Source organism: Macaca nemestrina, chromosome 1 (assembly GCF_043159975.1).
Source record: "Macaca nemestrina isolate mMacNem1 chromosome 1, mMacNem.hap1, whole genome shotgun sequence".
NCBI lineage: Eukaryota > Metazoa > Chordata > Mammalia > Primates > Cercopithecidae > Macaca > Macaca nemestrina.
In genome coordinates this window covers 64,423,448-64,446,983 of record NC_092125.1, presented here as the reverse complement: position 1 = coordinate 64,446,983, position 23,536 = coordinate 64,423,448, and the positions used below count along the sequence as shown (strand labels likewise).

Below are 23,536 nucleotides of genomic sequence, written 5' to 3'. Positions count from 1 at the left end.
TTTTAATTTCTTATTTTTAGTAGAGATGAGGTCTCACTATGTTGTCCAGGTTGGTCTTCAACTCCTACGCTCAAGTGATCCTCCCGCCTTGGCCTCCCAAAGTGCTGGGATTACAGGCGTGAGGAGCCACCATGCCCAGCTCATCGTAGTTTTTTTTTTTTTTGAGACTGAGTCTTGCTCTGTCGCCCAGACTGGAGTGCAGTGGCACGATCTCAGCTTACTGCAACCTAAGCCTCCCGGGTTCAAACGATTCTCCTGCCTCAGCCTCCTGAGTAGCTGGGATTTATAGGCACATGCCACCATGCCCAGATAATTTTTGTATTTTTAGTAGAGGCGAGGTTTCACCATGTTAGTTAGGCTGGTCTTGGACTCCTGACCTTGTGATATCATAGTTTTTAATAAGCTCATTTCTCTTTTCCCCTGTCTTGTTCTGAAAGACACAGAATTTTCAGAGGGAGAATTAGGAATAAAAGTATCTCTTGATCTGGGATCTAGGAAAAGATACTAGGGCATCAAAATCAACTGAATGAAGGGACAGAAAAAAAATCCAAGAAATTGGGAATAAGGGAAGTCTGCAAAGCTCCTGGCCCCACAATGTCTATACTCCCAAGCCCAATATCGAGTTGTAGAAGCACATATTATGATGTCATAAAAACAACTTCAACGGTAAAGGCTCATAAATTTTCATCTCTCAACACAGTGACTACCCACAGAGGGGTTTTTACGAAAATGAAGAGTTCCCCCAGAAGCCTTAACTCTGAGGGTCATCAAAATTAGGACAATCTCTTTTGAGCTTACACACTGCTGTCCTCAAGGGGTGTTCCGGGGTCAGTCTGAAACTGAAGTGATATCAGAACTCTCTGACACTTATTTCTAGTGTCAGTATCTGCCAGCAACTTGCCAAGAGCAAAAGTCCAGGGAGCCCCTTCAGGGAGAAAGTTTCTCACTCTGGATCCCAATTCTACTCTGAAAAATTCAACTGTACAACTAACATTTTACAACAAAGAGGTTCCATTTTAAAAACCCAAGGACACAAGGGGACAGTCAAGGTGACAAGGCTCAAATTCTGGTAGAAAATATAAATCCCCAGATATTCTCTTTCCCTGTCCAAGGGCAAAAGCTGACCAGGCCTTGGGAGGAAAGACTCCTGTACAGTCTAGTACACACCACTCCTTCTGCTCATTCCTCCCAGCAACCACTCTTCTTGGGAGATTAATGCAGTCAAATGTCCTCCAGTGATGCAGAGCATTCTCCCATTCTGCAGGGCTTCAAAACAAAGCCAAAGAGCTGCCTGCTGTATTTCTGTACTCTTACAACACAGGGAGACAGAGAGATCCAAGGACTTCCAACCATCTGTGTGCCAACCCCCAGCTACTCTAAGACATAAAAAGTGGAACAAAGGAGTTTGTGACTGCAAAGATGGAGAGAAAATGATGGCTTAAAAGAAAGGTATATTGTTTTCCTTGATAATTATTTTCTTCACTTTGCTTTTCTGTATTTTCCAAATTGTCTATGATAAACATGTTGCTTTTCTAATTAGAAAAAGCAGGAAATGTTATTTTAAATGTTTATTTTAAAAAATCAGCAGAGCACTATCCTGAATGCTTTGAGGCAATGGTCTGGGGGTACCTACGACACTCCTTGGGGAGGGCAAGGGATGGGAAGCAGAAAGAGAAAGAATGAAAGAAAATCTAGTTTTTAAAAAAAGGAAAAGAAAAACTAGGGGGTTGGGGAAAGGTGGGGATTTCCTATGCATTAATGTGTACACTTAGATTAAAGAAAAAATTTGCTGGGCACAGTGGCTCTTACCTGTAATCCCAGCTCTTTGGGAAGCTGAGGCGAGTGGAGGACCTGGCTCAGGAGTTCAAGACCAGCCTGGCCAACATGGTGAAACCCTGTCTCTACCAAAAACGCAAAAATTAGCTGGGCGTGGTGGCGCATGCCTGTAATCCCAGCTACTCAGGAAGCTGAGGCAGGAGAATCACTTGAACCCGGGAGGTTGAGACTGCAGAGAGCTGAGATCGTGCCACTGCACTCCAGCCTGGGTGACAGAGCGAGACTCCATCAAAAAAGAGAAAAAGGAAAAAGAAAAAAAATTAATTTATAGCAGTAGGCACCTGGTTAGTATACTGCACAAGAAAGTACTCAAAATAGAGAATCATTATTTCTGGGTTTGTTCTGAGAAGGAAGATTTCTACTTGGATATAATTTACCCCCGGGAATGTCCAGGTTATAAGGCCCAGGTAGATAATACAGTTCTAAAGACTCAGGGTTTCTCTACTGTCTCAGTAACTCGCCTCCTGTTTGATGAGGGCCAGATGCAGCTGCTGGTCACTGCCAAGCAGACAGGACAGCAGCACTGTTTCCCCTTGCATTGCTCTGTGCTCTGAAGCTCACCCTCCATTCTGCTCTCCTTCTGACCTCCTGGAAGACTAGGGTCTTACAGATTCTTCCCTGTGAATCTTACAAGAGAGCCTTCTAATGATAATTCACTGTTACATGGGCCTGGGCTCATAGGAAGCACACGCCACAGTGAGGGGAGAAACAGATGCCCATTTCCAACAGAAACATCTGTTCCTTCCAGCTCAGGAAAATCTGTTGGCAGAGAATCATGTGGTAAGATTTTTTTGTTAGGAAAAAAGCTAAAAAGCACACCACAGAAAAATGGAACAGTGCTATTAGGATACAACCAATCCTCTATGCTTTTTTTAATTTTTTTTTTTTGAGATGGAGTCTCGCTCTGTTGCCCAGGCTGGAGTGCAGTGGTGTGATTCCGGCTTGCTGCAACCTCTGCCTCCTGGGCTCAAGTGATTCTCGTGCCACAGCCTCCCAAGTAGCTGGGACTATAGGCAAGTGTCACCATGCTCAGCTTTGTATTTTTAGTAGACACGGAGTTTTGCTGTGTCGACTAGGCTGGTCTCGAACTCCTGGCCTCAGGTGATCTGCCCACCTCAGCCTCTCAAAGTGCTGGGATTACAGGTGTGAGCCACCACATTCGGCCATTCTCCATGCTTTTTAAAGCAAAGGAACCAAAATCCTGCTTCCTGAAATCTTGACCATTGTTACAAAAATCTGAGCGCCACACTTTTGCCCACACAGGTGCAGCTCCCACTTAGATACAGCTCCCTGACCAGTCACTGCTCCAGGGCAAAGTCTAGTCTCACTGAATGAAAACCGTGAGTTCTAGAAAGGAAGTTCATTCAAGTTTTTCGCTAAGTAAAGGTCCATAACCGTCCACGTCAGTCAAGACCCTGCCAGACCAACATAACCTGGAAATTAGGAAACCCTAAGAGAAGTTACATTCTTTTAGACTCAAACACCACCACCAACCCAATCCACACCCTGGCCTTTTCAGAAATCTAGAGGAGCACTTTTTGTTTATCAGTGTCTAGGGAAGTGCTACCGGCACTTAGTGCAAAGGGAAAGGAATGTAATGTCATGAATGTGGGGAACAGTCCCAAAATGCATCTAAAATGCCAATGGCATCTCCATTAATAATCACTATATAGAAATGGTTTGGTTTTATTGGTTTTGTCTGTTTTCCTAAATGAGTATAACATTCATTCACCTGGGGAAAACATTCTCAATACGAAACAGTAAACAATGACAAGCAAGTTTCCCTCTCATCCCTACCCTTCCCCAAAGTTCTATACCGCTGAGGAAACCATTTTCTTATATATTCTTCAAGAAATATTCTCTGTGTATCCAAGCATCTGTGTATATGCTCCTTCCCTTTTTAAAACGTGGCACATGTGCCACTTTTTTTTCATTTAACAGTGTATCTCGGAGATTTTTTCGTATAGAACGTATCAATCTGCCCCTTCTTTCTACCAGCTGCATAGCATTCCACTGCATAGCTATGCTTTCATTTATTCAACCAGTCCCTTTTTGGTGGTACCTGCCATTGTTTCCAATTTTTTGCTGCCATAAACAATGTTGTAATGAATGTAGATGTGGGTGTATCTACAGAATAAAGTCCTAGAAGGGAACCAGTAAGTCAAAGGGTGTATACATCTTAAATTCTTTCTGATACTGCCCATTCAACAATATATGAGACTTCTTGCTACTCTGTACTCAGAATGCAATGTATGAGCAAATGTTTTTTATCTGATATGTGAAAAATGACTACATATTGTATTTGCAATTGAATTTGTATTCCTCTATTATGAATAAGACCTGGCATCATTCATTTCCTATGTTCATAGGTTTCCATGTTGCAATAAGTCTTTGCAGGTGTTAGTAAGTTATTTAGTTATTCTGTTTGAAACAACAGCTCATGTTCTTTGCTCATTTTTTCTTTGGATTGCTGATCTTTTTTGACTTTTTGTTGACTGTATGAACACTTTATAAAGGAAATTAGCCCCTTCTCATGTGTTGCAAATATCTTTCCCAGTTCATCTTTTGGCTTTATGATACTATTTTTAACCATGTAGAACTTTTAAAATTTGTCAATCTTTTCTTACATAGCTCCTGAATTTTCAGTCAGGCTTACATTATATTCCATGGTTTAAAAATATATACTTCTATATTTTCTTTTAATATTTTATGGTTTCATTTTGTACATGTATATTTTAATCAATATAAAATTAACTTCCATATAAGGAGGAAGACAGGGATCCAATTTAATTTTTTCCCAAATGGCTACCCAGTTGTCTCAAAATTGGTTATTGAAAAATCCATTCCTCTCTCCCATCCCACCAATTTGAAATACCATGGTTTATGCCAAATGCCTTTGTGTATTCGGCTGTACTCCTGCATTCTCTATCCTGTTTTTCTAGACTCTATTTTTAATTTGGAGATGGCAAAAACAAATCTAGGGAACAACCTTGAAGTGTCATAAAGAAAAGAAAATGGCCTTTAGAGCCTAGAGGCAGTGTAGAAATTGGAATTAAAAATTATTCTCTCTAACGACTCTAAGTCCACCTATTCCATGGGACTTTACCCAAAGCCTCATCTTCTGCTTGTAAATAGTTTACATTTTTAAATGTGAACCTTTTATTAAAATGTAATGTAGATACAGAAGGAACACAACTCTTAAGTAGCCAGCTTAAAGAATTTTCACAAAGTGAACAAAATCATGCAACTAGCACCCAGATAAAAAACAGAGCATCGCTAGCGCTCTAAAAGCCCCTTTGGGCTCCCTTCCAGTCATTACCCTTCCATAAGGGTGACCATGATAGGGATTACTGTCACCGTAGATTGATTGGTCCTGCCTCTTTTAAAATTTCATATAAATTGAATCATATAGGATGCACTCTTGTTTCATGTCTCTTTCACTCCTTATTATGAGATTCATCCATGTTGTTTTGTACAATTCTTCAGTGAGTTAACACAGCACTTTACATCACAAGATGGCAGCTGAATGTCCAGGCATCTCATCATATTTTAAGCAATAAAAAATATAGAAGGTCAGGTGCGGTGGCTCATGCCTGTAATCCCAGCACTTCGGGAGGCAGAGGCGGGAAGATCACCTGAGATCAGGAGTTCAAGACCAGCCTGACCAACATGGAGAAACTCTGTCTCTACTAAAAATACAAAATTAGCCGGGCGTGGTAGCACATGCCTGTAATCCCAGCTACTCGTGAGACTGAGGCAGGAGAATCGCTTGAAACGGGGAGGCGGGGGGTGCAGTGAGCCGAGATCGTGCCATTGCACCCCAGTCTGGGCCACAAGAGCAAGACTCCACCTCAAAAACAAAAAACAAACAAAAAAAACCATAGAGAATGAAAGAAATGGGCCATGTCAGTCAGGTCTGTTTCCTTTCTCATATTTTTTAATAAAAAGAATCCCTTCTTTGAGTTATGTTTGCCCTATTCATAATAATTCGCCTCCTCTTTTATTAGTGGGGACCCTGAAGAGTGACATAACCTCTTTAGGTCTTAGTTTCAGTCCAATAAGTGACCTGCGTTAGATGATCTCTAAGCTCCTCCCAGCTCAAACAGTCTTAGATTCCATTAACTTGCTTATCTTCTCATTATTTTTAGGAGAAAAGTAGAAAGAAATAGGAGAGTTTACCTATTTAAGAGGCAAGAACTGAAGTATAAGGATGTAGAATGTCCAGAGCTTTATCCCCTGAACAGCAGAGGTCTCAATTTAAGTTAAATCAATATACAAAAACCTAGGTTTAAAAATTGAACTGGAGAGAAAGAAATACATTCACTTTATGAAAAATAATTCTCATCTTCTGGCAGGTTTTGTTATAATGCTTTTCTAATGCCTTTAAATTATGATTACATTTACAGTAATTCAATTTGCACACAACTTTCAAGAATATCCACATGCTCTTTTGTTCATGTCTAATTACTACTATCTTTCTGAAACAGACCAATACACTATTCTTAGTGATTCCTATCACCAAGAATATCAAGCATTCCTCCTCTCTTGGTATTTCTATAACCATCTTTCTAGGACTTTAGGAGCCATTTTCTAAGCGCCTCTCAAGCCCAAATCTTCAGTTATTAATGAACATTCAAAGAGAACACCTTTAAATCTCCAACTTGATTTTTATATTTTTACTTCTTTAGAGGTAGAATGTTGAGAGATTCCATATATTTGGTTAAAAGAAATATGAAAAGATTCCTTATGTTTCTCCACCCTTCCTTACATTCCTCATGACCATCCATCCTCCCAAAAGGAAGGGGGGTACAATCTGCCTATATTATTCCAAATATTTCAGCTTTTATTTTCACCATGGAAAAAGCATTAAACTCAGCTGAATTATTCATGAGACCCTAGGTAACATGATCATTGCTTTTGGCCTTTGGCTTCAATACTTTCAGCCTTGCAACTTATTTTAGAGTTTCTGAATGGGGCTAACAAGGGACTTCGCTATACACATCATTAAACTGTTAGCATGTGTCCTGGCACGGAAATTTACACTATATTAATAAACCCATATATTTGCAAGGATGCGTGTGTCTTCGATGCTGTTCTTTGATCAATTTCTCCTACTTCCCTGGAGTTTCATCCAGATCAGATTTTTAGAGTATGTACCAACATGAGATGACTAAAATATTCAAGACAGAAAGAAAAATCTGAGCTCCAGTTTAGAGATTCTCACTTTTCCTCCAGGGATGATCATAAGACTGGCTCGACGGATGAGGGGCAAATGTCACCATGCACATCACTCTGAATTCCCTTCATTGCAGTTGCAAAAGCATGTTTCTGAGTTTGGACATAGAATTAAACAGCCCATACTCTTTCAGTGCCCAAAGTTTCTGAAGGAATTGTTTCTTCCTTATAACTGTCATTTAGACATGCCTCCTCCCCTGACCTCCTATTCTCCTTGCTTTGGTTTGCCCCAAAGAAAAGGAAGAAAAGAAAAGCAGATAAAGCTCTCCCTACCCCATTACAAATCCCAAGTAACACTTTTCTCACTTCTTCCTATCAAGGCTATAAAATAGGTGCTGCCCACTCTCATACCGAGAGATTTCTTACGGTCACACAAAGTAAACCATCATTGCCAACTGGCACTGAACCTAATGTTCCTCAATGATCAGACCTGAGCTCTATCCCTATGTTTCTTCCAGAAAAGTTATAACCATTCTCAAAGTTTTCACTGGAGAGCAGTTAAGTAAGATTTAAGGAAATATGTCATCATTCTATTTCCTTCCAAAATTATATTACACAAGATATAAGCATTATGCATCAATTTACATTCCACTTCTCCCCAGTGTGAGAGTCTGGTTAATAAAATTAAACTGGACCAGTACCTACTAAGCAACTAGATCTCTGGAAAGTCTGAATGCTGAAGATGGATGCCCTCGGGGAGGGGCTTAACACAGCACATAAACAAAGCTCAGATTTCATCTTCCACTAAACCCAGTGGGACACTAATGAGTTTCTAAAGATGCAGAGCAAACTAACATCATTCCTGGCTGTCATTTATTTTGGAGTACACTAGTTATTTAATTTTGTCACATGCTACCAAGTAATACAACACATTGCTCTCTTGCCTTCAGTGTTATCCCTTTTCCAAGGCATAAGAAACTACTCTAGAAGTATCCAGAGTCTTAAGACATATAGGGAAATATTAAAATTCATTAATAAGTGTCCTGGGGGATTCCCATTTCCTTTTCATGCCTCTTTGTTCTTTGGAGATTTTTCTATCGCATGATCTTGTTTATTTTCTTTTATAGCACTTATCTCAATATTTAATTATCTTTGTTTACTTATGTTTCCCTCATAGATGTAATCTCCATTAGAGAAGAGACTTCTGTGTTGTTCACTGTTATATCCCCAACCTAACAGTGCCCAGCACAAACTTAAATACTCAATATATATGTATTAAATGACTATTGAAGCACTAAGAATGGGCTGGGTTCTGCTGCATGAACAACCAACCCCCAAAATCTCAGTGGCTTACCATCACAAAAAGTCATTTATTTTTTATGCTGTGTATCCAACAAGGGTCAGGGAGGGGCAATCTGTTCATCATTGTAGTTCAAGAGCTCAGACTGACAGAGGTTCCACCTGCTCACAAACTTTCACAATCACCAAGGCAGGAAAAGAGAGCACTGAACTGTCCCATACTGGCAACTGCTTCTGCCCAGAATTGCCATGTATGGCCACATTTTGCCAGCCAACGCAAGTGAAATGACTACCTCTAACTTGAAAGGGAAGGAAGGAAATAGATGTGAGTAAGCACTGGAAGCCTGTAAAAAATTAAATAGCAACTCTAGAATCTTGCTGTTGTAAGGGGTTCATTTGGTCCAGCCCTGTCTCCAGGCAAGGCTGCAATCAGAAGGTAACAGATAACAGCAAAGGCACTAAACAAGCAGACAAACTAACAATGGACATTATGTACATCGTACCAAGAGGCTTTTCAAAATCAGTAATCAAGTGGCACTATCAGAAGAACCTTTACAGGAAAAAAAAAAAAAAAAGTCTTACCTGCCCAATCAAGAGGAAATACTTGTATTCATTATGTCATTTACCTTAGGAACAAGGTAAATGATTCAGGTACGCTCTGTATCCGTGCTCTTTTACTAAAACCTTTTTGGGGACTAAACCAACTGTAGGAAAATATGCAACAATCTCATGTCATGTTTTCAGATGACAAAAAAAAAAAAAAGAAAAGAACCCCACGAAAAAACACAGTTCACTGAAATCCCATTCATACATTTATTTTTTACCAAAGTAATACATGCGAACAAAAGCAATCAACTGGTGGCAGCATTTAGGCCCACTAAGACACAACCACCCATTGCCGAAGAAGGCCTGCACATCATTCTGACTCATGTTTGGCTCTTTCTCTAGAGCACATCTCTTGGTATTTCCTGCAGATATACAGCAAGCAAGATTTCATTCCTGCCAGACGAGCTTTTTTTTTTTTTATCTCCACCAGTCAGTCTCTTACAGTGAGATAACCTCCAGTCACAACTCTCCCTCCAAATGAATTCCCAGGTTGCCATGGCAACTAACACCTTCCTCCAATACTGTCAATATGCTTCCCAACCCTAAAGGCAGCCCTCTTGATTTACTGCCAGAAGTACCAATCTCCTCAAGTAAAAGAGAATGCCTTCCTTTGCTCCAAAACTATAAATGAGACTTTTTAGAAGACTCTCTGTTAATAATATTAATAGTATCAGCTACCACCTATTGAGGGCCAACTTTATTTCTATTATCTCGTTTAATCATTTAAAAAAAAAACCTGCATGGTAGATATCACTCTCTTTATGTTATGGATTAAAGTAATTATAAATCAGAGGTTATATAACTTGACCAAGAGGCAGAACCAGGATTTGAACACAGAATCTTCTGGCCCAGATTATCTCTGAGGCTTCCTCCTTTGACACAAGATCTTTTCCAGCTTAGAGGAGTAACCTCATCTGTCTTGTCCTCTCAGCCTAAACTTGTTCCTTTTTCTAAAAGTGCTTTCTATACTTCAAGACAATTTAGCTTGCTTTAATATCAACACAACACTGCTCTAAATCCAATGGCACTTAAAGGTGTGTTAATACTGATTAAACATTAAGAGAAACAAGACTTCATTCTCCTGCTCTTCATCTCCAAGGGCTTTGGTGGGGAAGAATGAGATAATGGGTGCTAAGTGTTTTGTACTGAGAGTGAAGGTATACAAGATCAATACCCAGCAGATATTGAGGTGTCCACAATGTGACCAGGTGCCAAGGAATGTCCATAAGGGTAGAACTGCAGCCAAGTCTCCTGGATTTGCTTCCTTGGGCCCCTTCCTTGGGCCCCACGCCTACCCATATGACCACATCCTCACTATTCTCCCCTAAACACAAATCGAGGGACATACAAAGCAAGCACTGTACTTACTTCTTAACCGATCCGTCCCCTCCCCCATCCCCAACACACAGGGAGACTTTATGTTAGCCTTGTAAATAAGAAACACCATTCCACAGTTATTTTTCCAGTCTGCCTTTTTTTAACCGCTCACCTGGCAGAAACTGTTATTCTCCTGGCCAGCAGCTATTTGTAAAACTGGTCTGCCTCCCTATTTTTATACCAAAGATACTAACTCTTTAGTAGAAAGGGGAGTATTCCAAATAAGACAATTAGCAAATCACCTAGAATTTCCAGCCACTCCACAGAGGCACACAAACAAGAGAATTAACCCAATTTGTTGTCTATAATAAACAGGACGTTCTGCCCACCACAGAGCCCCAGAGGTTTGTAGGAGATGACTAATTCCTAGTAGTAATGGCTACAATGGCCCAGTTCCTTATTTTATTACTGTGTGCTGAAATTTTAAAGGCGCTCCTCTCCCACCCCCATCTTCCCTTGCATACTTCTGCACATCAATCCATTAAGAATCTGAAGTGTAATTTATCTTATTCACTATTATCCTGTTAAATTGCTCTACAGCTGCCATGGCAGTAATTGCAGTGATCAGTGATTCAGACTTCTTAAGCAAAGGGCCTTAAGTAGGTTTCATTATTACAATTTCCAAAGGTTTTATTATTGAAATAAACCTGAGATAGAATAGCATGCCTCCATGGGGCAGTAATACTAATGATTCTTAAGTTATGAAGGGATGTCAGATTCATCATCAATGTTGCACTCGTGAATACGAGTAATTGGGAATTTATCAACCAACAAAACCAACTGGCATTCTAAGAATGAAGAATAATAATCTCATTTTAAGTAGCATATGCAGTACTGTGCGACCCTTTAAAAAGCTGCTTTTGTTCACTGGAATATTGCTTGTAATAGCAAATACTGGAAACAACTCAAGTGCACATTTGTAAGGAACTGAGTCAATAAAGTAGGAGGCAGCCATCCACACAATGGAATACTATGCAGCTCTGATATATGAATGAGAAAGCTTTCTCTGTACCAACATGGAAAGATCCCCAAGACATACTGTTAAGGACAAAATAGTACAGAACAGGTTATATAATGAGTTACCTTTCATGTAAAAGAATGTGAGGGCGTAAGAACATATGTTCATATCTCCTTTTATTTACATAAACACTGCACAGCTATATAAGGAACTATTAAGAGTGACATATAATAAGGAGCACGGGTTCTACAGGGTGGACCAGACAGAGGTGGAAATAATACTCATCAACAGATGCCTTTCAAAAATTTTTTTTTCATATTTTAAATTTACCTTTACTACCTATTTATTTGGTTCAAGGCTCCATTTCCTCCACTTTGGGACCAGGTAATCAGGCTTTAGACTACTTACCTCTGTCTGTCAGAAGTTACTAACCTCATGACAGGAATAATTTAGGTTAGAGGAGTAGCAAAACTATTACTCAACTGTTTCCTTAGAAAAGGAGAAACTCATAAAACATATGGGACCCCAAAATGTGAACATTATATGTAAGACTGGGTTAAAATGTCTTCGAAAAATGTCTTCGAAAAATGTACAAACAACAGAGGTGTGACAGTATGCTGAAAAAAATATGAGGGGGGTGGAAGAGTGGGATAGAGAGTGGTCCTCCTTCCCTACTCCCTTTACAATATTGATTTCATCCTTGAGTTTTCATAATGGACTTTTGTAAAGGTGAGATTTGCATCCAGTTTTAAGACCACTTTCAGCACAAGTGCTTTTTTTATTAAGTATTCTGTGGTTCCCCTTCCCCTGACAAAAAGGAAAGGGGAAGCTATTGTTCAGGACATGTAAGGAGTTTATCTAGCTTTGTGGGTTAAAAGAACCCACAATATTTAATAATATTTAATAAATTTATTAATATTTAACAATGTTTAATAAAATTTAGCCACTTGCCTAACCCTTGTGTCAGAGAATTCTTGCTCTAACAAAACACCAAGGACAACTAGACCCTCCTACCTACCCATAGCCTCAACTAGATAAATGCAAACATGTTGGCTCACTCCTGTAATCCCAGTACTCTGGAAAGTCAAAGTGAGAGGAACACTTGAGCCCAGGAGTTTGAGATCAGCCTGGGGAACATAGAGAGATCCTGCCTCTACAAAAAAATAAAAAATTAGCTGGGCTTGGTGGCATGCACCTATGGTCCCAGTTACTTGGGAGGCTGAGGTGGGAGGATCACTTCAGCCTGGAAGGTCGAGGCTGCAGTGAGCTATGATCATGCCATCACACTCCAGCCTGGGTGACAGGATGAGACCCTGTCTCTTAAAAAAAAAAAAAAAAAAAGATAAATGCAAATATGAATCGCCTACAGAATTAAAAGGCCACAAATGTTCCAACGTTAGCAGGGAGTCTGGGAGGAAACCTCCCAGCTGCCCCAGCCAACCCAACTAAGAGAAAGAGGTTGGCGGCCAGAGGAACAGATAAGGCAAGGCTTCATCTGAGCCTATTAGCTTCTGCAGAAAAAATATTCCATGGTCATGGGATGACCTGACTGACTGATGCAAACTGTCCACACAGCTAGTTACCTTTGCCTCCTCTCTGGATCCAAAATGTAATGGAAATGAAAGCCTTATGGAATCTATCCCTGCCCTTCTCATCAAACACCCTTCTTAGGAGAGCCCACACTAGCTGATGACTCCGGAATTCTGGTTACCATAAGTCTAGGCATCATGCCACTGAGCTTTGTCTTTCCAATTACCTTTTAGACATTGCTACCTGGATGTCCCAGGTGTCCCATGTCCAAAGGTTAACTCCTTCTTTCTGGTAGCATATGCTCTTTGTATCTCCACTTCTCCTGTCTCAGTTAATAGCCTGTTGATTGATCTATTTCATTCTATGTTCATGGAACACTAACCATGCACCAAGATCCCTGTACCAGAAGCCTGAAGAGCACCTACAGTCCTCCTTCTGTCCTACTCCTATTTCTATTCACCTTGTCAACAGTGAGCTGCACTGATTTTTTACCTCCTAAATATCTCTCAAAACCTCACTTCCCCTTCATATTCACTGGCATTCCCTTATTCAGCATCTCATCATTCATTCAACAATATTTAATGAGTATAAAGTATAGCTAGGCGTATTTAAACGGAACAAAAACGGTGTGATCTTTGCTTTCTGGTAGCTCAACACCTAGTTATTTCTTAACTGAACTATTCAGATATACTCTTGTCGCCTACCATTAATTATCTCAACAGCAGCCAGAGTGTCTCCTCAAAACTTAAATTAGATCATTTAATTCAGGGGTAGTAAACTTTTTCTATAAAGGCCAGATAGTAAATATTTTAGGCTTCTGGGCCATGTTTTCTGTTGAAATTACTCAACTCTGCTCTTGAAACATTAAAAATAGCCATGGAGGATATGCAAACCCATGGGTGTGACAGTGTTCCAATATGGCTTATTCATAAAAATAGGCAGCAGGACAGATTTGACCCATGGGCTGTAGTTTGCTGACCCCTGATTTAATTAATCACAGTGTTTCTTACTCCACTGGAATTAATCCAGATTCCTTCCCATGGTTTAGAAGGTGCTTCATCCTCATCTAACTATTACTTGCTCCTCTGGGCTCCACTATGCTCCAGCCACTCTGACCATCTTTACGGTGCTTAAACACCATGCCAAGCCTGTTCACATCTTAGGTCCCTGTACTTGCTGTTATACCCATCAGGACCACTCTTGCCTAGATCTTCTCATAGCTGTCTCAGCTCAAATATCACCTCCTCAGAGAGGCCTTCACTGCCCACCCCCATCAGTACCCATCTCAATGCCCAAACACTCTAACTCCCATAGCTCTTTTTTTTTTTTCAAATTACTTACCACTATCTGAAAAAATATCATTTGTTGCATGTATATAGTCTGCTTCCCTACCACCACACTACTCCATCACTACTAGAATGTAAGCTCCATGAGGGCAGAGACTGTCTTATTCACTCGCCCCCTAGGTTCCCAGCACCTGTATCTGTGCCTGGCACTTAGCAGGGGCTCAATAAATATCTGTTATCTAAACTGTTATTGCCTCTAGTCTCCCTCCCTCCAACCCACTGGTATCTTCACTGCCACCAGTCATCTTTCAAAAATACAAATGGGGCCAAACATAGTGGCTCACGCCTGTAATAGCAGCACCTTGGGAGGCTGAGGCAGGAGGATCGCTTGAACCCAGGTAGGTGAGGCTGCAGCGAGTCATGATCACACCACTGCACTCCATCCTGGGAAACAAGAGTGAAACCCTGTTTCAAAAAAAAAAAAAAATAGCAGTGTGTAGTGGTGCACAACTGTAATCCCTGCTACTTAAGAGGCTGAGGCAAGAGGATCACTTGAGCCCAGGAGTCTGAGGTTACAGTGAGCTATGATCACACTATTGCACTCAAGCCTGGGCGACAGAGCAAGACTCTGCCTCATTTAAAAAATAAAATAAAATGCAAATGAATCATGTCACTCTCCTACTTAAAATATTTCCATGGTTCCCCACTGGCTTTAAGATACAAAAGCAAATTATGTGGCAAGACCATTATAGCTTTTATCAGACCTTCCCACACTCTCCCAGTAGTAGACTGTGAGCTCTAAGTGGTAAGGACCAACTCCTGTTTATCTTTTTATCTCAGGTACTCAGCATAGTACCAGGCACATTGTTGGTGTTCCATGAATGTAGAATGAAATCAATCAATCAACAGGAGTACAACTAACACAATGCACGATTCTAATGTGGTAAGTACCCAATTTAAAGGCAAGGAAGCAAGATTTTGCACATTTTTCCTTTCTTTTCTTTGGAAGCAACCTGGGTAGGGGCTATGCTTATAACTCTGAATCTAACTTTAGATTTTGTCACCCAGATTTTACCTGGCAGGCAGCCACTCACCATTTTCTAAAAGAATGGCAGGAGAAGGCAGGGAGATAAGTCATGCAAATCTATCGTGCTGTTTCCTGTGATCAGCTCTGATAAAAAGGTTAGGAAAGGAGACAAAACACAAAGGCTAAAATGCAACTTAGGGATTCTCCATGGATTCCAAGTGTCTACATTCTCCCTGTCATCTATTAGCAAAGAAAACCTAATGCTGGCTCTTTTGCTGTATAAAATAACCTAAGAGGTTCAGGGAATTTCTTCAGAACTGCCTCACCAACAGAATGGGAATTGTTACTTCTAGAAGAATTTCCATTAGCCCTTTAAAATCCTTCAACATTCATTAAGGCCAAAGAGTTTTCACCTAATTTAGCCTGATGGGTATGTGAACAGAGTCTTTCTAGGGAATACAGACTCCCAAATTGTTCAGCTGGGAAGTAAGGAGGGAATTTATTACTCAAAATCAAAGGGAAATGAAAAGAGGCCAACCCAGAATTCATTACTCTCCTTCTTGGGTGGGGTAATGGGTTCCAGAGTCATTCTGTTACCTTAACTATGACCTCTTTACTTAGCATCTAAAAGCTTCTGGTGTTGGATGCAGCCAGCTAGGTTCTCTTCTAATGTAATAAAATCTGCTTCAGCAAAGCTTATACAGAGCCATCTCCAGACTCCAGAAATAATAGACTATAAATTACTGGATCTCCCATTTGATAAAATGAAGTGTAAGTTAGCACAGTCCTGAATGACCACTCCACATGCTATTCTGAGTGGCTCAAAGTGAACTTTGACACAAGGACTGGAGCAAGCACAAAGCAGAGCTAGATCCAGGATTAATTCGCTTAAGCCCAGCTCCTCACTACTCACCTATGAGTCCAGTTCCAGAATCCAAGTAGAGAAGGGGGGAACAAAGCTCCTAGCTTTTTCCCTACTGTCTGCATCTCTTTCACATTTCTTATCTTCTTATGAAGAAGCTAAACAGGCTCAACTAAAATAACTAAATGATTAAGCCCTATACAGACAATCTCCAGAGATTCACAAAACTGCATTCAAGACAGTTACAGAGACAACTCTGAGGATGACTTGATGTACCAGCGATTTACCATATTTGGGGCCATACAAAATTCCTGTCAAGGATCTGCCTATATCAACATGGGAACCAAGAACCAACCATTCAAATGGGCCCTGCTGCCAAGCCTCTTTATAATGCCATCTCTTCATATTGTTCCATTTAACAAAACTGCAGCCCATCATCTAACCTTAAATCCGTGTGCCAATGATACACAGCCAGAGTATGCTACTCCCTAGAGCAGGAAATCAACATGATGACCCACCAAACACCATTCAGAAGATGCTGAGACTCATGAATCACAATAGGAAAGAAAAGATAGAGAAGTAGTCAGCCAAATACATGCTGTGCCAAAAGTGCACTACAACCCCCCACACCACTCTGCCTAATCCTAGCTGGGCTGACACCAACCTGATTAGACAGGCCAATAAGATCTCGAACTGAAACAGGAACTCCTGAACTGGGTTCTTTAGAACCCAGGAAGCAGCAGAGCAAATCATTAAAGACCAAATAAGATCTTGATGAGGTGAGGGAGGGTTTCGGATAAATGGAATGCTGGTAGAACACAGGGAGCAAAAGTTAACCTGAGCCCAGGTGGAACCTTGCTTACTAGAGTATTAAGCATGAGTTGGGACAACTATTCTAACCAGAGAAACTGGCTCCAGTGAGGGCAGTTTGGCAATCCAAGGTATGGCATGCATATGGCTGGCAAAATTCAGGGTGACTGAAGCAAAAGTTTCAGAACCATAAAGACTACAATGGAGGTAGAGCACAAAATTCTCAAGAGATGAATCTTTGTTAAGAGTGAGGAAGAACTACATGGTGGTTTTCGATCTGTTGATGCCCAGCAAGAGTTCATACTGGCTATAAGCAGGGGTGCAGGCTGTAATCGTAGGAGAGGAGGTTCACAAAAATAATTCAGTCCTACAGCCCAAACTGTGTTCTCTACTAAAAGGAATCAAGGCCCCCTAGAGAAATGGCTGACTCCATGTATGGTGCAGGATATAGATCCTGGAACATCTTTTTTTTTGCCAGAAAGCAAGGAAACCATCGAAGTCCAACAGGATCACGTCAAAAGGCCATTGGAGTCAACCTGAAGAGATACTTATTAACCTAAGATAAGACAATATGAGCATCTAAAACAATTAATAGTGACTACAATGGGCTGAAACACATCAAATGCAAACAATAATCTATGAGTTCATAACCATATTCAGAAAAAAAAACTATTGGTCACTACAGTGGAGGTTACTAGGTCACTAACTCATTATTCTGAAAAATGACTTAAAATGGGAGGTAGGGTGTAGAATTAGGTATTTATCCAGTTTCTCCTGTACAAACGTAAATGTTTAGGGAGATTGAAGTAGATGAAACAAATCTGGCAAAATGGAGATAACTGTTTAATCCAGGTGTTTGGTACATGGAGATTCATTATATTTCTTTTCTGTATATTTTATATCTGAACCTCCTCCAAAAAAAAAAAAAAAAGCAAGACAGAATGTGAGCTAAGCAGCTTAGAGTTTAGCCAAGGCTTCTGCCTACAAGAGAGACTAGGATATGAGGTGCAATGTTAGTCCTGATGGGCCGAACCAACTGGAGGGATATACAGAGATGCCAAGTTGCAGAGGTATCATGTTGCCCAGCACTTGATCTAGAATCCTAGATTCTAGATCTGGTTGGTAGCAGGTTTACTAGGTGGTAGATCTGACGCTACCTATAGAACTTCCTTTGCAGTCATGATTAGCTCAGAAACTACAAAAGGGCTTGCTCTTGAAAATGGAGACCGTCTTTGTCCATTTCATGCTGCTATAACAGAATGCCACAGACTGCATAATTTTAAAAAAAAGAAGAAGAAAGAAAGAGAGAGAGAAGGAAGGAAGGAAGGAAGGAAGGAAGGAAGGAAGGAAGGAAGGAAGGAAGGAAGGAAGGAAGGAAGGAAGGAAGGAAGGAAAAAGAAAAGAAAAGAATTTCTTGCAGTTCTGGAGGCTAGGAAGTCCAAGGTCAAAGAACATGCCCCTGGTGAGGGTCTTCTTGCTGCATCATCCCATGGCAGAAGGGCAAGAGAGAGTGAAAGAGCAAGAGGGCAAGAGGGGCTGAACTCTCTTTCACAAGGGCTAGCAGAGAAGTATGTACAGGTTAAGGGAAAAAGTCACAATGAATCCTGTAGTGCAGACTACTTTATCAAAAGCAGCTCAAAAAAGATCTCATTAACTCCCCCAACTCATCTCCACCCACATCTAAAGAGCCACACACAGCACCACCAAAGGCAGCAGAATGAGAACAGCGTTCTCCTCTATAGACCAGCTGTGAGTATCCAGACAGACACCCGACCTCGACAGCTCCACAGCAGCCCCAGAACAGCCCCTCCCTAACCACCACTCAAGTAACCAGCTGGGAAAGTATTCAGAAAACCCGCATCCTGACACACCACTGCCAAACAACTTAAACAGCAAAGAACAACCCATCTAAACAGCAATGCCGGTTGCCAGGAAAAGTTGTGTAGAGACAATGAGTAGAGGAAAAGCAGATCCCTTAGGGTCCACCAAGAGACCCAGTCTCTCAGCTTCAGCACTTCCAAATGCACAATCCATACACCTCTGGGGCCTGTGGATCTCCACGAGGCATATTGTCTCCTTCCATCTCCTCAAAGATAAATGAGCAGGCAAGCTGGCCAGAAAACCACTCAGGGTATTACTCTTCAAAGAATCTTTATAGGGTCAAAGAGGAATGGGTCTACAGGCTACACATATTCCCCGAAGATTTTCAGGATGATGTCAGAATCCCTTTCCAGATGTGTTTAACACTTTGTGGTCACTTGTATTCTTGCCACTGAGCGCCAGTGCTTTGTTCATTTGAACTGATTCCAGCTCACACTGACTCCAGCTTCCTGGATCTGATTACATTTAGCCAAGACTGTCATCCATACTGTACCTTTTCAAAGAGTCCTAAAAACAGCTCTTCACCTACTCTTTCAAAACAAGTAATAATATCTGCCAAAGAACAGGGAAAAAAGATGCAGAAAAAGAACATAATTAGCATACTACCAAGAGACCAAAAAGTGAAGGGAGAGGAGAAACTAAAAAATTACATGTGGGCTCATACTTATTTCCAAAGCGGGGCTAATATCCTTTTGCTTGTGTCTAAGGCACCAATTTTAAACTGTTACTGGAAAAAAAAAAAAAAAAGAGAGAGAGAGAGAAAGAAAAAAGCAGGCCCAAATCTTAAAGTAAAACTTTCAGCATACAAAATAAGAATTGGTGAGAATTCCATTCCCTGGTTATTTACCCCATAGGCTGAAGAGCTGCCTCTGCCTCTAAGGATCAGGGCATTCTGTGTTTGATGGCAGAACCTAAGTCAGAATCCAGCACAATCCCTGACAAGTGAGAAGAACCTCAGGGTGAGTTGTCCTGACCTTGAGATTGCTTCTCTAACTCTTCAATTAAAAAAATATATAAGAGCTGGGCACAGTGGCTCATGTCTGTAATCCCAGCACTTTGGAAGGCTGAGGCGGGTGGATCACCTGAGGTCAGGAGTTGGAGAACAGCCTGACATGGCGAAACCCCGTTTCTACTGTAAATTAAAAAATTAGCCAGGCATGGTGGTGGGCGCCTGTAATCCCAGCTACTTAGGAGGCTGAGGCAGGAGAATCACTTGAACCCGGGAGGTGGAGGCTGCAGTGAGCCGAGATCACGCCACTGTACCCCAGCCTGGGTGACAGAGCAAGACTCTGTCTCAAAGAAAAAAAAAAAAAAGAATCAAGTGGGAGATCCCCTCCTGCCACCTCAGTTGTTTGAACTCAGCTACTCTAGGTCCACCTTGTCCAGACCAAGGGCTCCCATGAGTGACAGTGAGACAGATCTGATCACTTAGAGGGCTAAAGGTAATTTTACAAAACCTGAAGATGTATAAGGAGAATGCAGCTGCTGCTCAGAAACTCCACTAGCCCAACTTGAAAAGACATCATCTACAGAGTAATACCCAGTTCTCAATTCTAGGCCTCATAGTTTTGCTGAGTGTCTCAGAAAAATGCCCTAAACTTTTCTGGTCTTCTTTTCCCCACCTAATGCAAGAAAACTAAGCTAAAATAAATTTTGTCACCAAACCAAAATGAAGCTCTCCAGGTGGTATGACTACTATACTCAGGAGACGTGAACTTCCCTTAACCCAAAAATAGCTATCTGGAAGTCAGCATCCTCAGAGTACATTTCAGATGCAAACTAGAAATATGTCGGTGTAAACTATGAAAGTCCAGAGCCGTTGCTTGAGTAAAACTAGATGCAGCAAAACCATGGGCTTTATGCATGACTGGTATTGTAAGAGAGGCCGCAGGGAGTAGAATTAAATATGACACCTTCTTGACATATGATCAAAGCTCCTTCTAAACTCAATTTGGGGCACCATATATCACAAACCGGACAGCAAGAAATTAAGTAAAATGTAAGTCTTTTTTTATGCCATCCCAATTACATCTTGGTCAGTTCACAAACATGTTCCAGCAAATGCTGGAGGAGTTTTTCTCTCTTTAGGAGTCCTCTCTCACTTTACCCTGTTTAACAAAAGACCTCACACACTTAGAAAGAGGATGGAGGCAGGCCAGCTTTGGGACATGCTGCACGGGGAGGACTGACTGTCCCAAAGAGTGAGCTCTACACCCCTCTGACAACTCCACAATAGACCAGCTACACACAAATGCCTGAAATAAGGAAGTCCATCAAGAAAATGAACTGTTGGCGAGATCAAGGCTTCTGGCCCAAAGGGCCTGCAGCTGGTCTGGCCATTCATCAAAAAATCTGAATTTAAATGGAGACACATTTGACTGTGACATGTAAGAAAAGAAGTGGAGTGACAAAGGGTCTTGATTTTGGTTTCCTTTCCACCCTACACATCTGCCAATGGAAGAGTGAGAGTGCCTGTGGTGCTCCTGACACATCTGGGGTAGTTCCCATTCACAGTGCTCACCCTTTGGGATTTCCACACATTACAGGGTCATCGTCCATCTATGCTAACCTAGAATGTCCAGATAAAAGCTCCTGGTTAGAGACTGGAGAGAAAATTGTCAAATCTGAAAGCCCACAAACTGTCTCAGCCAGGGGGAACACATGTAGGAAAGACTACAGAATCAGATGTCAGAAGCCTAATTTCAGATTGGCCCCTACAGATTTATGACTGTGAGTAATTCACTTACTTTCTCTAGGCTCTGTTATTCTCACATCAATAATGAGAAAAGAGGACCAAACAGTCCCCCAGATCCCTTCCAATCGTAACATCCTCTGACTTTATGATTAAAGAGTGGTACTAATAAGGCTAAATCTGTGGCTTAACCCCAATAGGAGTCTTCCGGGATTATACTAAGAAAACTATTCCACACAGACAGAGCCACTCTGACCATGTCCCTCTCTACACCAGCCATCATACAGATATGTGCCAATGGTATGAGAAGTCCTTTTTACAGAAGACATTGACTGATTAAATAATAGGCTGATTTATTCATTCAACCAACAAGTATTTACTAAGCACCTTCTAGGTATTTACGGATACAACAGAACAAAACAGACAAAATCCCTTCCCTTATGGAGCTTACATTTCAGTGAAGGAGGAGGGGAAGTCAGACATCAAATAGGAAATGTGAAGTGGGGTATATTTCATGCAGAGTAGCCTAGAGGTTCTTGATAAGGTTACTTTTTTTTTTTCTTTTTTTTTTTTTTAATTATACTTTAAGTTCTGGGATACATGTGCAGAATGTGCAGGTTTGTTACATAGGTACACATGTGCCATGGTGGTTTGCTGCACCCATCAACCCATAATCTACATTAGGTATTTCTCCTAATGCTATCCCTCCCCTTGCCTCCCACCCCCCGACAGGCCCCGGGTGTGTGATGTTTCCCTCCCTGTGCCCATATGTTCTCATTGTTCAACTCCCACTTATGAGTGAGAACATGCGGTGTTCGGTTTTCTGTTCCTGTGTTAGTTTGCTGAGAATAATGGTTTCCAGCTTCATCTATGTCCCTGCAAAGGACAAGAACTCATTCTTTTTTATGGCTGCATAGTATTCCATAGTGTTTACGTGCCATATTTTCTTTATCCAGTCTATCACTGATGGGCATTTGGGTTGGTTCCAAGTCTTTGCTATTGTGAATAGTGCTGCAATAAACATACGTATGCATGTGTCTTTATAGTAGAATGATTTTTAATCCTTTGGGAAAGGCCTTTGATAAGGTGACTTTTGAGCAACAATCCAAAGCAGTGAGAGAGTGAGCCATGCAGACACTATGGGAAGAATGTTCCAGGCAGAGGGAACAGCAAAGCCCTGAGACAGGACAGGGTCAAGCATGCCTGGCATGTTAAAGGAAACACCATGAGCCCAGTGTTTATTAAGAGGAGAAAGAGCAGGAAAGTAGTAGGAAACTCAGTGAGACAGATAGTAGGAGCCAGATCATATAAAAAATAGAAAGTCATGAGAGGATTTGAACAGAGGAGTAAACATGATCTGAATTCCATTGCAAAAGGATTGTTCTAGCTGTTATATTGAGAGTAAACTGAAGGAGGCAAGAATGGAAACAAGGAAACCAGTTGGGAAACTACTGAGATAATCCAGGTGAGAGATAATGGCAGATGGGCCTAGGGCAACAGCAGTGAAGGGTAAAGAGAGACAGAGTCTGGGATATATTCTGAAGTTGAATCAATAGGACACTGGAGGACAGGATGATCTTGGAAAATCTTGGGACTACTGCAGAACCTAATGAAGCTAAACGGCACTAAATTCCAACATCCACTGTGAAATCCTAAGACTAGGGATTTGTTCATCTCTGTCACCTAGCATCCAACCCAGTACTTCGCACATAATGAGGATACAAAAAATCTTGAATGAATAAATGTGGAACTGAATATATTACAAAGCCAAAAGATGTGCAGTTTGATAGGTCATTGGGAGACCAAAAAGCATCTGGTAGTAGACATATTTCACCAACAATGAATACCCCTCCCCTGAGTGAATCTTATTTATTTTTATTAAAAGTTCCTCTTTATAACTTATTTCACAGTAGTAAGCAATGACGCTGACAACTTCACATAATACAGCTAAGAATCTGAACAACTTGGCCATTTCCCTGAGAGGCCAGATGCAGTCACCAAACCTTACACCGCCTCAGCAACTCCCATCTAAAATACAGGGACAAACATTACACAAACAGTAAGCTCATGTTCTTACAGATACTAAATCATGAGGGTAACTAAAAAGGTATGCTTATGAATAATAATATTATAATAAACAAGGAATAAAATAAGCCAAATCTATACTATTCCTATAGGAGAAGCCAATGGGCTACCC

The 23,536-nt window shown here is 41.0% G+C and overlaps 1 protein-coding gene and 1 long non-coding RNA gene across 8 annotated transcripts in view; one reads left to right on the top strand and one right to left on the bottom strand.

Moving 5' to 3' along the window:
* LOC105484840 (SLIT-ROBO Rho GTPase activating protein 2) overlaps positions 1-23,536 on the bottom strand; it is a 250,229-nt gene that overhangs the window by 180,776 nt on the left and 45,917 nt on the right. The gene's annotated exons all lie outside the window — the stretch shown is intronic.
* On the top strand, positions 918-19,635 carry LOC105484839 (uncharacterized). The gene is made up of 4 exons (XR_011613325.1): positions 918-1,049; positions 1,265-1,449; positions 14,908-15,010; positions 19,502-19,635. It is a non-coding gene; the product is annotated as an uncharacterized lncRNA (long non-coding RNA).